This window comes from Haliaeetus albicilla, chromosome 15 (assembly GCF_947461875.1).
Source record: "Haliaeetus albicilla chromosome 15, bHalAlb1.1, whole genome shotgun sequence".
In the NCBI taxonomy this organism is placed as follows: Eukaryota; Metazoa; Chordata; class Aves; order Accipitriformes; family Accipitridae; genus Haliaeetus; species Haliaeetus albicilla.
The window spans coordinates 2,967,687-2,982,859 of record NC_091497.1 but is presented as its reverse complement, the minus strand read 5'-3'; the positions used below and the strand labels follow the sequence as shown (position 1 = coordinate 2,982,859).

Genomic DNA, 15,173 nt, shown 5'->3' with positions numbered 1-15,173 from the left:
TAAGTGTAAATAATTTCTTCCTGTTAGGTGTTTGTAATTTCTTTTCATTTGTACAGAGTCTCTACAGCGTTGTAAACAAGTGAAAAGGAAGAAAAAAAAGAGCTTTTAAAATAAAGATATCCTACTTTTGTAGAGTGTAATTATTCTCAAAGAATTTTAAAAAGATTTTCAGCCACGAGGAGTGTGCATTGCAACTGGGGAGCTACATAAATATGGTTTCATCCCACCTTTCCACTCTTATTGAGTGGAAATAATGAAATTGTTCTGGACAGGCCAGTTCCTTAGGAGAAAGCTGCAGAATAAGGAGCTGCGTGACCGCAGTCCCTGCACTGTTGCAGCACAACAGACTGGCAGTGTCTGAAGCATTCTGCACCGCCACGGATCTTCTCGTGCAGTGAGCACCTGCTCGGGAGCCAGTGGGTCACATTTAGAGCCCCTTTACAACTGCCTTTTTCTGGGAGGATGTTTGGTCTCAACCATTCGGAGAACTGCAATTGCTGTCTAGCTGCTGGGTTGGCAGTGTGCAGCAGTGTGAGATGGAAGTGAAGAACACCTTTTCCAGATGAAACTGAGAAATGTCGATCCTCTGGCCAAGGTGGTGTGGAAGCTGCTCTGGGGATAGTAGTACAGTGGAGGCCAGCACTGCCTTTTTTTTTTTTTTTTTTTTTTTTTGGTAAGGATGCTGTGGGAGGGTCATCAGTGCTCAGAAAATCAGTCTGAAATCAAGGTCTAGTTTTACCATGGGATAGTCTGGTGGGCTGTGCTGCGCCATTCTGACTCGGAAAGATGAGTGCTACTAATGCCTTGCCTTTCCTGCAGCACAGAAATTAAATAAAATGTATGTATTTATTTGCTTTTATGCTCTGTTTCTTTATGTCCAGTATGCGCTATTGTCCAAGTTGTAGCATAGCCTGGTGCTACCTGATGCATAATATTTAAGAAAAGCCTACTTTGGGTTGGTGTCTGTATATTTCTCTTAGGTGGAAGATCTTTTTGATTTTTTTTTCCCAGTAGTATATTTTCACTGTGCGTTTCAAACAGTGATGAACAATAGCTCTGATTACTCCACACAGGCTGTGTCCCTTCAGAATGTATTATCTCAACAGGGACTCAGAGTAAAAAGAAAGCTATTTCCTTGTTTTCTAGCAATAAGTCAATGGACTCTTAAGAGGACAAGCTTTGCCACAGATGCAATTCTTAGGCCATGAGCAAGCAGGAGATAAAAGAGATCAAAAGCTTCAGATTCTGGTGAGGGGGGGGGGGAAAGCTGCTGTTAGCAAGGGGCCAAAAGCTATAGCAACACAACCATTCTCTAAGAAGTGAAAACTTAAAAGGAACTTTTAAAATGTGTATCAAACAAAATGTAGTGTATGTTCTCCGTGGACAAAGGAACATATGCAGGCTCACCACTTTCTATCTCTTAGTGAAAGGTAAACAAAAATCTTGTTTGATTGGTCTCTTTTGTATTTGCCTAGATACATAGAAGACAGTGGGGGAAGGAGCGGCTTAGAAGCTGGAAGGACTGTGCTCAGCAAAAGTGGTTTTATTGTTCAGGGAGCTGAGTTTTAACTGCTGGGTTGAATTAGTATATAAAATATAGCTTTGCAACAACTTAGGTTTTATTAGAGAATTATATTTCATTTGATCACAGTCCTCTTTTTAAGGATTCACAACTTTAGCTGACCTAACAGCAACTGAAGCTGAGGGATACCACTAAATTATCCCTGGTACTAAAGCAGCATTCAGGCTGTCATTTGAAGTATCTCATATTTCTTCCTTGCTGTTCATAAAAGCACTTATTGCGGAGGACTTTGAGGTTTGTTACATTAACAAACACATTAAGTTCTGAAGATGAGGTCTATCTTCCTAAAAACGTAGAAGTAATTATGTAATTCATTTATATTTAGATGTGCAATCATATATAATTTGTGAGTCCTTATAGTCTTCTGTGCCTTTTGTACAAAAGCAGGTTGTTGTTACATATGCCCAGGAGATGCAGTTCTCATCAATGGAATATATGCTGGAATTCAGAGATACCACTTCTCACACTGTTCTTGTAGGCAGCATTAGGAATAAAATCTTTTAGGGCGATGATGACACAGAAAAATTATATGGTTGTGACATTTTGTTCTTCCAAATTTTAGCTACAGCCTTGTTTTCTCGGGGAGCAGTGTTGCCAGGTCATTTTCCATTCCGTACAAGGAAACAGTGGAAACTACTGTGCCTCTGAGGTCCTAAATTTGGAGGGAAAATTCTCAATTAATTGCCTTTTCCCATCGAGGGAAAATGCTTCCCAGTTAACTGCAGAGTTTAGGCAATGGTAGTTGATTGTGGAAAGAGTTTTAGTCTGCAAGATAGATATATGAGAATGTTACCAGAGGTTTCACAAGAACATCTGCAGGTTATATGCGGAGCGGTAAGGATAGCGAGCTGTCCCATTATACTTTTTTCTCTTTTCTCCATTTGAATTGGATTAGGTGATGATGCAATTTTTTGCATCCTTTTCCTGAAATATTTTATAGCTATGTATCTTCTGAAACACTTGTAAAGCCTATGCACGTACAGATATGCACACCAAGAGTCTGAGTAGAATTTGCTGAATACATGTAAGAATTTTTTTTTTCACCCTCACGTATACATATGTTCATCTATACCAGATTGCGTTATTATATGAGACTGAGTATCTCTTTCTCAAATCACAATATATTTTGTTGGTCAGAGGTTCAGCATTAATAGAATGATAGAATGAGAATGACAAATCCCCAAGTAGTTTTTTGGTTTGATTTTTATTTCATTCCACTCAAATGACACTGGACAAATGAGGCTGCTGCTTGAGGTCCTTTTTTGTTACTTCAGATTTGGCATACTTCACGTTGTACTACCACAATCCCGAACTGTTCCTTAAGCCTTCATAAACATAGCCAGACCTTTTATAAATCCTTAACGAAGACTCTCACATCATCAGCAGGGAAAATGATCTTTTTTCCCTGTTCCGATATCTATGCCTTCTACAGCAGTAATCTCTTAATTTAATAAAGATAAAAATGCAATAGCTTGGTTAAGTAATGCAGGACACGTAACAACATTCCTGGTTTATCCGTCTGTTTAGCCTTATTGATCTAATTACAGATTAATTATCCACATGGGTGCACTGGTCTTCTATACAGTATGTAGATCCATCTAAATCTGCATTCCTCTAAAACCTTTGCAGAAAAAAAATGCTCATGAGTCAAATGTCTCGCTGGCATTCATGGTCCAGAAATTCTCTTAAGTTCATTAATTACCTTGGCTGAGCATTCTGCGTGGAGCAATTTCATTATGGTGATCAGCAAACAGTGCCCTTTATTAATCCTGCGTTAGCCAGATGAACTAACTTGGGAATTGAAGTCAACCCATATCTTAGGCTTCAGAGTGTACAATATGCAAGATTGAGGTGTTGGACTTGCAGCGTCCTTCATTAGGTTTCATGTTACTTTAACATGAAACATGATAATGATATGATAATAACATGATAAATATAGACTGTGGAGCCTTCCTTACCTAGCAGTACAGGAGAAGGTCTGCTTTATTGTAATTGGCCTAATATTTATTTCAGTCTCTCTTTTATTTTGGGCTCTCCCTATCCATCAATAATGAACTATTTGGTCACAACCCTACATTTCTCTGTATCATGTCCTTTTTAGGTGTCTCACAAAAAGGTCTTAATAGTATCATTATGAGGCTTGGTTATTCTTTTAATTTTAGTCCATTTTCTTTTGCTTTAATAGGGAGAATGTATCCTGTGGCTTTAATCGGGATTTAAGATGGTTTTATGTAGTACACAACATTCAGCAGCACTCTCTTTTGAGACTCTTCAGTACCTAGTAACTTCCTACCTACCTTCAGTACCTAACTGCCCATTGTCAAATTGTCTTCAAATCAGAAGTTTTACCTCCTCATGTCATTTTGAGTCAGGTTCTTCAAATTTGGCTAGGACTAAAAGCTACTGTATTAAAACTGCCATTTTGAAATAATGTTTGCCGTATTAATTTTTCTTTCTTTTTGATGGCAAAAAGAATTTACTTAAATTCTGACATACTTTTCTCAACTTTTTTGCCTCTATTTCACTTTTGTGAGTTGTCACTGGAGTAAGCTATCCTCTGAGTGGCACTACATATGGTTTGGGGGTACGGTGCTGGAGATGATTAGTTGGAGCAGCCCAAAACAGAGCCGGGGACTGAAATTACAGTTAAACAACATAGATGATCAGGTCTAATGCCTGGGCTCTCTCCCTAGCTCTCCCTTATTTAGCACTATACCTCCATCCCTTGAAGTGTTTACAGTATGATGGATGTCTTTCTGGAAGATCTCTTACAGTTGAAGTAGAAGTTAGGAATTTGCTGAAAAGATAGCTGTTAAGAAACTTTGTAATAATTTATGCATTAAATCAGTCTAAATAAATGCTGTGGTCCTTCCTAGCTTTAACATGTGTGAGCATATGTGTAATGACTGAGTTGTCAGCAAAGCATTCTCAGTAATAAGGATACTTTATATTTCTCTCTGAAAGATTATGATTCCTATATTTCACAGATTTTTTTGTCTACTTGGGATAAAAAAAACCCTGACTGTTCTGCTCTCTTCCATATAGCTATAGCATTAGTGTTTTGTCTATGGGGTGATAAAATTACATATGATTATCCTTGGCTTCTGTACACTTTCCTGCTGGGCTGTACTACCTCCTAGATGCATTCAATTTTAACTTAACTGTTGTGGGGATATAGACTGCAGCTAAAGAAACAGGGATATTTGTCCTCTGTTTCCTTCAGTAGTTCAGTTTTGCAGATGTTCTTCCTTTTCATGCTTTTTGTTCAAGTCTTCAATTCACTACTGTTTTCATCAGCTGTGTAGTTTGTTAGCCTATTCTATGTCTTATCTTTAATGTCCAAAGGCATTGTTTAATTTTTAGTACAGTTCCTGGGTTGTTACAATGCTACTGTTTGTCTTTTCGAGGCTGGAGAGCTTTGTATCTCTGGCTTAAATCATGTAATGACTTACACATGCCTTTTATACAGTGGCAATTCTTGCAGTTTCAGTGGGAACAGTCACAGGGTACTAATTTTATGGAGCGACAAAATGTTGGTAAAAGTTTACCAGCAAGCAGCATTTTTGATAATGAGACAATATATTTCCAGAGAACTGTAGCTTTAAATACTAGAGGCACTTCTACCCTAATGTGTTTTTTTTTCCTTTATCTGCAGTTGTATATTTTTAATCTAATCTATGAGTACTCCTCTGAGTGGCTATTGTTTCTGAAACACTGCAGTGAGATTCTGATGAGATAGGCGGATAGTAAGCCTAACCAGATGGAGAAGACCGTAGTTGTGCCACTGACTTCAGGAGGGCCAGGACCGAGCCCCTGATCTTTAGTGGCTCAATGAAATGCTGCCGAAAAGCCCTGCCCTTTGCCATTTATCAACGGCACGTTCTCCAAAGTACTTACAGTCTTGCGCTGTGAACCGGGTGAGCACCCAGGGGGTGAGTAAGTGGCCAGTGTAATTGTTGCCAAGAAAACTGAAGTTCCAATCCTTTCTCCTTATTCTTTTGTACCCCTGCACCGATTTCTAGCCATATGGTTCCACCCCTTCCCTTGTGTCAGCTTTTGCAGTAAGGCAATTCGTCTTACTAGTCTGGCAGGAAGCTAGTCAGGTTTTCTTCTGCTGTATTTTGCTGCCAGATTAGTAAAATGCATTGGCTTGCCAAGGGATCTGATGACAGCTTACTTTCTGTATTGACAACTGTCTGAGAAAAGAGCTCTGCAGACAAACCGTACACCATCTCTGAAGCAAGCTTCCCCACAGTCCAACTTCTCCCCAAGAGCCCCTGAGCTCAGTTTTGGGGAACACATGCTGGATGTAAGTAGAGGCCAAACACTGGGCTGTGTGATCCTTGGTTTGGGAGTTGCTATTTTTCCAACGGGAATTTCCCTTGTGGAGTAAAATCACTTACTTTGGGCAGTTGGATAATAGAAAAAGAGGTCTCATTCATCTTGATTTGAAGGTCAGCCCCGAGGGACACCTGGTGTGTGTGTCTTCAGTGCAGTTCTGTGCTGCTGGAGCCAAGGACTGTAGGTGCTACACCATTCGTTTAGGGAGCATCTTTGGAGGGTTTTTACAGAAGAGGCTTTTTGCAATGTTGCCTATCTTTCCTGGAATCTGATGTAGTGGAGAGCAACTTAGGCCTGACTCTAGGTGGGCCTAATTTTAGAGTAGAGGTTGCTTGGAGGAAGAGACCATCCCGTCTACTGCTACTGAATGATTTTGAGGTGACTAAGGATATTGAGGATGTAGTTTGGGGGGTGGCAGTGAACGCCTGTTCTTCAGCGGTGACAAGAATAAGGAGAGCAATGTATTTGCTCCAGAAAAAAAAAACAAACGCAATAGGATTTTTTTTATTAATATTATTTTGAAGGGAATAACATATTTAATTTTATATTCATTTTCTAATAGACACTCCCAGAGAACTAGGATTCTTCGTCATTAACTCAATTTTCTCTCCCCACCAGATATACATACAGTCCTATACCTTGTTCCCTCCAGAGTAAAGAGCTATGTTTCTGCGTGCTGCTGTGATCTATTCATACTGAACCAATGGAAGGTCCTGCTAGGTATGGGGCATCTGTGTCTCTAGACATGTGCGTGAGAAATTATTAGAGAAGACACACCGTGTAGGACTATCCTTTTCAAGCGGTCTTCAGGCAAGCTGAATTTGCAAGTGGGAGAAGACTGAGCCTGTAAGGGTGTCTTTTTGCTGCCCGCTCCTGTGTCGGCACATGAACAAAATATGCCTTATGAATAAGGAGCCCAGACCATGGCTGAAGTTTCCTTCTTTTGTCAAGAAGTGCTGGCAGTTCCTGATATGAGTCAGACAGGGAAATTTTGTGTAGGTCATGGGCACGCCAGGTTGCTGGCACACAGATGGTGGCATGGGGATGGGACCAGCCTAGGAAAATCTTGCTGGGTGAGGAGCAGTGGATAAACACAGTCCCGCAGGGTGTACCGACCTAGGTACGCTCTGCCCATGGTGGTCTGAAGGCGCTCCAAGAGCCTGAAGTGGAAATAGTCTATTCCATTGTAGTGCCATAACTGAGACCCTTCTCAGGATAAATCTACCATGGAAATGGCCAAAGAGAATGAAGAGCACATTCCCGAAACAGAAATTTTCTGGCTTTGAAGGAAAGTGTTTCTTAGAAACTTTCATACGAGACATCTTGTAACACTCCACAGACAATGTGGACTGAGTGAAGGCTGCCCGGTTGAGAAGTTTCAGGCAACCAAATTCCAGACTTCCAGAATATTTCACCTGGCTGGTCACCAAACTGACAGGTCGAGTTTGACTCCTGAGAAATGAGTCTTTTAACAGAAACACTTACTTAGCCTTTTATGAGAGGAGGAGACTTTCCTCAATGCTGAAAGTAATATTCTGGTTTCCTAGTCTTGGTGGAATCAAACCCCTTTAGAAAAAAACTAATAGAGTTTTAATTTGAACATGAGTACCTTGAAACTTCAGATAAACATCTTGCCTCACATCTTACTTGTAATCCAAGAAGATCACCGTTTCTCATCAGAGTGAGGTTACCGTTTTTCTAATTTTAGGTGACATCAGCTTTTGGAACAGAACTAATTGATCCAGAAAAAAACCTGATTTATTGTTTTACAGCAATGCAGCCTTTATATTTTCTTTTGTTAATTTATCAGCAAAGCTCCCATTGTTTTTTTACTGATGATAAATTACACTTTTTTATGGACTGCCGAGTCATAGTAATTTCCTTGTTCCAATTTCATTAACTTCCTGGTAGTATTGTCTGGAGCAACCAGATGCTGATGTGTAATCCAACTGTTTCCCTAGTATGTGGGAAGCAGTAAACTTTTTGTTTATCTTGTAAACAGTTCTGGCTATATATCTTTGGCTGTTTCTTTGCTATGGCCAGATAAAGATTGGCATAAACTGTATTCTTATTGGCACCATGTAGTGCCTAGAAACAGGGACAAAAACATCCTAGACCCGTGTCATTAGTCTGGTTCACAGAAGTTGAGTGGCTTTGTTTTGTTTCTGGCTGGGTTATGTTATTTTTATGTATAATCTATAATGATCAGTCTCTGAGAGGCTGGAACTTTACAGTTGATCATAAAATTAAATATATTTTTCTAGAACCTTACTTAAAATCTTCTGCAAAAGGGGAATATTAACACTTAAAACCAATGGAAGAATATTAAATGATATAGAAGAAAGACATTTTCTTAATTGTCACAAAATATAGCAATTTCCAAGCCAAAAAATAACAAGTTAATAATTCTAAGTGACTGCAGTGAGAAAGTATCAGGCATTTTGCATCTATTACAAATACTTAATGTTTAAAAAGTGATTTTGCTAAGCATCAACTTGTATTTGGGTTCGTGTTTGGATTTTGTATCAAATCTATAAAATACTATTGCAGATTAACACTTTTGGGTTTGAACATCTCTTTCAAAACTGTTTCATAAGAGTTTTTGGGCTAGTCTCAAAAGGGTTTGAAGTCTTGAATTACTATTTTTATTGGTGTAGCCAGGAATATCAGGGTCATAATGAATCGCCTATGCATCATATTTATAAATTGCTTGAATATTTTGGGATGAAATATCTTTATTTTCCTTAAGATTAGTTCAAAATACAGCATCATCTGACATTCTGTCCAAGTTATTCTGTCAAAGCTGGATATTTTTAGCAACAGCAAATATGAGTAACTATGAGCAGCTATAGCAATAAGATGTGTTTTTGTTTTCTAAGTGTTGAAAGCATTACTTGAAAAGAGAGGGGGGAAAAAAAGCAATGCATTGTTCCTGATTTGGAATTTCTTTGCTTTATGTACTTTGAGACAGGCTTTATGAAAGACCATGCTGCTAAAAGTTTGACAGTGCCACTTTCATCGAGGTGTACTTACTTGAGCATTCTTGACCTGAGTTACAACTTGAAATTTTTTTTTTTTTTTTTTTTTTTAGACTTGCTAATAATGATTTTTGGAACTTAGAACAATTTGAATTTAAACTTCTGGTTTATATTTGGTATATTTTTATATATCTTACTCTGTAATTGCGGAGCGCCCCTTTGCTTTATTTTATCTGGCTCGGAAATAGGCACTCTAATCTTTGCTTACATGACCAGATTGAGATTGGCATTCAGGCTGATTTTTACAGAATGTGGCACGTTTATAGTGTTTCTTTTAGATGCAGCAAGATTGTGAAGTTGGCCGCAACTATATATAACTATGTATGCAATATAACCACTTGCAGGTCTAGATTCAGTACTGAGGCATATATAAATTAGGCACTGAAACTCTTCCATTTTGGGTGCCCAGATCTGTGGTGGGCCAGAATCGGACACCTAGTGTTCCTATATCACGTGCAAGGAGGTCCAAGTGCCTTAGGATGATAACTGTGCTTATGCAGTAAGGTTTCCATCACTGGTAACTCGGGAATGGGAGCAGGAGGGAAGAGAGAGAACCACCATCTACGTGAAAGGCCACCTTGGAGAACGTAAATGGACTTTGGAGCTTGGGAATTCTTCTCGATTTAGTTGTTTAGACATAGCCTGTGAGAGTCTGCGTGGCTTTCCAGAGGGCTTCCAGAGCTATGAATTAGAAAACAGTGAGTACAGTGATCTATTTAAAAACCTTTCTCCTCCGTTGCCTGTTTCTGGGCTGTAGGTAGGCACCTCCATCGACTTGGGATCCAGAGTTCAGAAGCCACCACTAAAAGATGTCCATGCATGGCTACTGGAAACAGCAGAAAAGAATTTGCACCATATTTCCTTACGTTTATAGGTTTTTTATGACTCTTTATGTTGTAGCCAGTACTGTAGGATTCCTTGAAGACTCGCCGAAGTGGCGGCTGAGCAGCAGAACTCCCCTGTCCCACCCAGCTGCTTTCACTTCCAGGGAATAGGTCCATCCTTCCTGGCTCCCTTTCTGATACTCTGAAATTCAGGATTTTTGCCGCAAAATAGGCTGAGAAGTTTGAGAGTGATCTTTCTTGCCCACATAAGTTTCACTGTCCTGACAGTTGGGTGGCAGCTCAATAGGAAATTGCTATTTTGTGCCTCGGCCTTTCCATTGGCCTGTATTTCGCTTTAGATGCCTCCATCCTCACTTGGACCTCACTCTTAGTTTTGTCTACAAAGCGCAGTAAATTGGCCTCCAGAAATACTGGAACTGGTTTCTCTGAAAGATAAGTTAGTCTGGCTGGAGTATCTCCATAACACAGTTATACTAACTCTGCTAATTTGGATAGTTTATTTAGAGTTATCTGTCTTTAGATGGAACTGAGCCATGAAGTGTAGAAGTATTCAGCTCTGTCCAGAAATTTTGAGATGGGAAGCATCTGCAGTTCTACCAGGGCAACTAGAGCCAAAATGGCTAGTATTATATAAGTTCAAAATTTATTGCTTGCAAAGTAGTTATTAGTTTGGTTCGTAAAGTGTCTGCCAGAATGGGCATAGCCAATGGAAGTTTTTACTATTGTTTCTTTTTGTTCCAACAATGAATAATAACCAAAGACATTGGATTTAAAGTTTTAATAATGCTTTGGGTTGAATTTTTCATTTAAAACATTTATTTATAGGTAAGAAATGCTTCTGTGTCTCATAAAAGTAGTAGTCATGAACGCCAGTTACATGAACCGATGTTTTTATTCAGCTGCAACTATTTTTATCAATGTTATTTATACACTTATTTGCAAAGCATTTGGTGAAAAATGTAAGGTATTGCTTAAAAGTAGCAGCAATAGTGATGAAAATATTTTAAAACTGATAGTAAACATTTTATTGGAAGAAAAGTGCACATTACTATTATTAAAAAGAATTACTATAGTAGATGCAGATGTTTCAATTTTACTACTAGAAGGTAAAATTAGGAGACTCACATACTGTAATTTCTAATCTGTTGACACTTTTCCACAAATTTGGTTAACATTGATTGAATCAGACCTTGTTCTGTAATCAGATTAGCATTGCAGGTATTTTAAAAATTTCTAATGGTGGGAGAGCTGGTATCCGTTTCTCATCTATTTTATCATTTGTTTTTAATAATGAAATTGTATTATGAAAATAACAACTGAAAATAATAAATAATTACTTTATTAAAATCTTCATACAGCCACTGCTTAACAGCCCAGTCCTATAGGATTTCATTTTAAAATGCATAGTTTTCATTGAAAGGTGCTCTACAAAATGGATCTAATTAAAGCCAATGGAACTGCAAACCTGAGTGTTTTCGAAATGTTTTTATGTGCAAAACCTCCTGCCTATAGGAAAATTGTCACACTGACTGTAAGAAATTATGGTTTCCACAAAAGAAACAAGTTCAATGTATGGAGTAAATAAGACATCTCCTAGTTATCTTTTTTGCTAAATGCCTAAGCAGGGCTTAATTCAGGCATGTTAGTTTGAAAATATTTATGTAATCCCTCTTTTCCTCGCAATATCATAATAATCTTGTACACATCGAGTTGTATGCCTCTCTCTCATCTGATGTGGTGGTGAATTTTAGCATCTCTTCCAACACTTGTGGTGACCATGGAGGGAAATAAGGTGGTTGGAGCCGGGTCTTTGTCAGGGAACAAAGAGTCTGGGGGAGCTGGAAGGGAAGGTGAAGACAGTGCTGGATTGAATGCATAAATCTGCTGAAAGTTTTGAATGCACACAATATAAAGGCGCTTTTTTTTTTTTTTTTTTGCATCTGTTGGCTGGTCATACCAGAATAGAATAAAAAAAATGAAGTCCACTGGAGCCACCTTGCATTTCCCTGCCAGTTGCCTTTTTTTCAAAAAAAAAAGAAAAAATTCGCTACATAGAAAGCTGTTCTGCAAACAAAAGGGAATCGGATTCGAAGGTCATAACAGAACTGAGGAAAGGAACTCAGAAAATTCCCCTTGCCGAAGAGCAGTATTGTTAATTGCCTCTCCCACTATAAAATTCTGGTGTCTGAGGAAAGCTGGAAGAGCTACAAGTAGTGTTTTAATCTGTCTTCAAGCAGTGGGTGCCAGCAAGGATAGAAGACAGCCAGCAGTATGGTTTTTGTTTTTAGACTTTCTTTTCTGACACCAGCTGGCACTGAAGCACTTGATGTGTTTAACAGGCAGGAAGGATAGCTATGAAATGGTTTAAAATAAGTTTGAGGAGTACTGAAATCTGTGTAAAAACTAAACATATGAAAGATGTTTCTATATTAGTTAGGAACTGTAGATGAAAAGCCAAGCATTTGTGACTGTATAGAGGTTGAACATCCTCAATTTTGAGAGGCTGAATCCCTGGTGATAGGCCAGATTTAACTGCAATCTGGAACAAAAATCTCTAGAAAATGTGCTGTTGAGATATCCAGAATTAACCCTTGGCAAACCAAGCACAGTTCTATTCCTCGTTGGTTTAGGGACATGGCTATGACTTACAGGTGTGCTTTGCTTGGTTTTTGTTAATCTTTGTTCACTGCCCTTATACAAATATGAGGCTTATTAATTGTGTTTGTGGGTAAGATTTATCCTTGCTTTGTTTTGACATCTTCAAATGCTGTGGAGGGTCTGTGCAAATTCACCCGTAGAGAAGGACGGTTTTGTTTAACAGGTTTTGGGGACTTTGCTGTTACTCTGCACTGTCTAGCCTTTCCAATTTGGAAAATGAGTATGAGAAGGTAGTTTTGTAAATCTAAATAAAACTTGTCTCAAGTAGATAGTCCATCTTGGATGGATTCTAGACTGGCTTTTAGATTTCACCTGGCATTGGGGTTATTTGTGTCTCTAACACAGTTACCTGCACATTTTGACCCTTGTACATATGCTAGAGCTCTCAGGTGCTGATATGAGGGAAAACTCAATTTTCACTTTGGGTGATTTTCATATGGACATTTGACTGCAAGTGTGCAGGAGACTTATAAGACGGAGCTTGGAGATATTTTGTTTGGCAGTAGCATATAGCATGCATACATATAAACTGAGGTTTACATTTGTGCCAAAATAAGACATGCCCATAGTTCATATCAGAGGTAGTTCCAGATTTCCAGCCAAACCAACAGATTCACATCATATTTTTCTGAAAATCCCATCATCAAGTGTCGAACTGTCTCTCCACTTTTTGGACAAAACCCTGTGTTTTTTTAAAATACAAACACAAATTTTTATGCAGTCTGTCACCATAATAAAGAGAATCACATGTAAAACTTGTCAGATGGACATGAAATGTGTAGAGATTTGATGGTGGGCTGGACTGAGAAAGCACTCCAACAGATTTTGAGCAAAAATGGCAGCTTAACTGAAAAGATTAATGTTTAACTGATTTTTTTGGTTTGCAGTAGCTGGAAGCAGTATATGCAACATTCTAATTTGTATAGGCAGTGTGTATGAAAGAACATCAGCAGGTACCAGGTAAATAACTTTGTACTGTATGTGGAGGGAAAGTTATTTGATAGTGATGGGTAATTCTGTACTGTCAACTCATCAGCAGGAGATTTGAAATGTCATCCCACCTCTTATATTTCTCACAAAATTCAAAATAAGCATTCACAAACTAAGGAACAGCTGAACAAAGTTAATAAGGGCAATTAAGATAATCAGTCATCAGAATTTATGAACATTAGTTTTCAAAAGGAAAAAATAATGGCATATAGTAGTAACAAATGCATTTTTAAAGTGCTTATGTTGATACTTGATTGTTTTTTTCTGGTTCTTCTTCTAAGTGTGACCTGATTTAAGTTGCAGAAAAGGCATTCAGACAAAAGGCATATTTAAGGAATAAGTTATTCACCCCCCATTACTTTCAGATATTAAGTAATAGTAATATTTGGAACAATTAAGGGAATACCATAAGCTATGTCTACAGAGCTGTAGATATCACTGATTTTATGGGCTGGTAAGCATATATGGTAAAAACCTGGCTAAGAATATTCCTCACCCTTTGGACTATTGACTGGTGAATATGAATGATCTGAAAATTAACGATAAATAATGGAGTTTGTTTTTTTTTTGTAGGCATCCTTAACTAATGTAGGTTTTGAAGGCCTCTTTTTTTTTTTTTCATTTTAAGCATTGAGTGTTTTACTGATGTTACTGCAGAATGACTTGTGATGTGTGAGAGAGGGGAAGATCTGATGTTTCCACCTTTCTGCTTTAATTTCTATTGCATGTTTATTTGCACTGTTTTATGAGACTGCAGTCATCTTAGTCCCCTTTGGTGGTATCACTATGGTGTCCTGTAAAACTCTAACTGGCTTAGGAAGAAGAATGTTGGAGAGAGAATATGTTTCAAGGGATTTGAAACAATACGTTCATTAATGGAGGGAAAGCAAGAGAATATGCTGGGCATAAAAACATGAAAATAGGAAACCTGGCCAATGGTATAAGGCCTAAAAGGTATGAAGTTTTAAGTAATGGTATTTTGGCACTATAGTTTTCAGAACTTCAGAGGAAACATAAAAAGAGAAAATTCCCACTTTTTGACAAAGAGGGGAATTTGGACTTTGAATTAGCAGTGAACTAAAGGAGGATAATAGGTGTGAATTGAAACTAATTGGTGTTTCAGATCACTGAGCTGCTTGAAAATAACATGTGTGGTGAGAACTGTAGAAGTTAAGTCTCTCTTAAATGCCTAATTAAGCACAGTTCTGTCCTGCACAGAGAGAAAAAATGTTATGTCACTTGCTGCTTTGTACTCAACTGAGTGATTTAAATGGACAGTCAGTCAAAAGATTTAGCTTCTGTGTGGTAAAGTTCTCCTTCTGATTAGGCTGATGTACTGGTCCAAGAAGGGGTGATGCCCCGAGGCATAAAGATGGGCACAGGTATAATCAAAGCTGTCCAGAAAACATCGTGTAAATCAGAATGAGCAGGTGGTTGGTACAACTGATGAGCATTTTTAAGTGCATGATTAATGTGGGTGCAGAAGTCCTGGAGCTGGGTGTCTAAATCGGCTCACACCCTGTGGCCTGATTTAAGCACACACATATGTGAGTTAGGATATGACAAAGATATTAAAAATGACTTTTTCACTGGAGAAATATCCATTAAAAAGCATGGAAGAACCTCTCTTCTACTCCCTTGAAAAAGGGCTGACAATTGATTAAACTCATGTAAAATAAATTCGACAATTTGACATGTAAGATCCTTTGCTTTCCAACA

At 38.3% G+C, this 15,173-nt stretch overlaps 1 long non-coding RNA gene across 3 annotated transcripts in view; it reads left to right on the top strand.

The window, feature by feature from the left end:
• LOC138689080 (uncharacterized) overlaps positions 1-15,173 on the top strand; it is a 53,323-nt gene that overhangs the window by 19,276 nt on the left and 18,874 nt on the right. The window contains exon 2 of one of the 3 annotated variants that reach the window (XR_011327871.1): positions 13,352-13,424. This is a non-coding gene — a long non-coding RNA (uncharacterized lncRNA). Of the gene's footprint in view, positions 1-10,543; positions 13,425-15,173 lie in introns of those variants that run through there. The other 2 variants (XR_011327873.1, XR_011327872.1) reach the window with 2 other exon arrangements.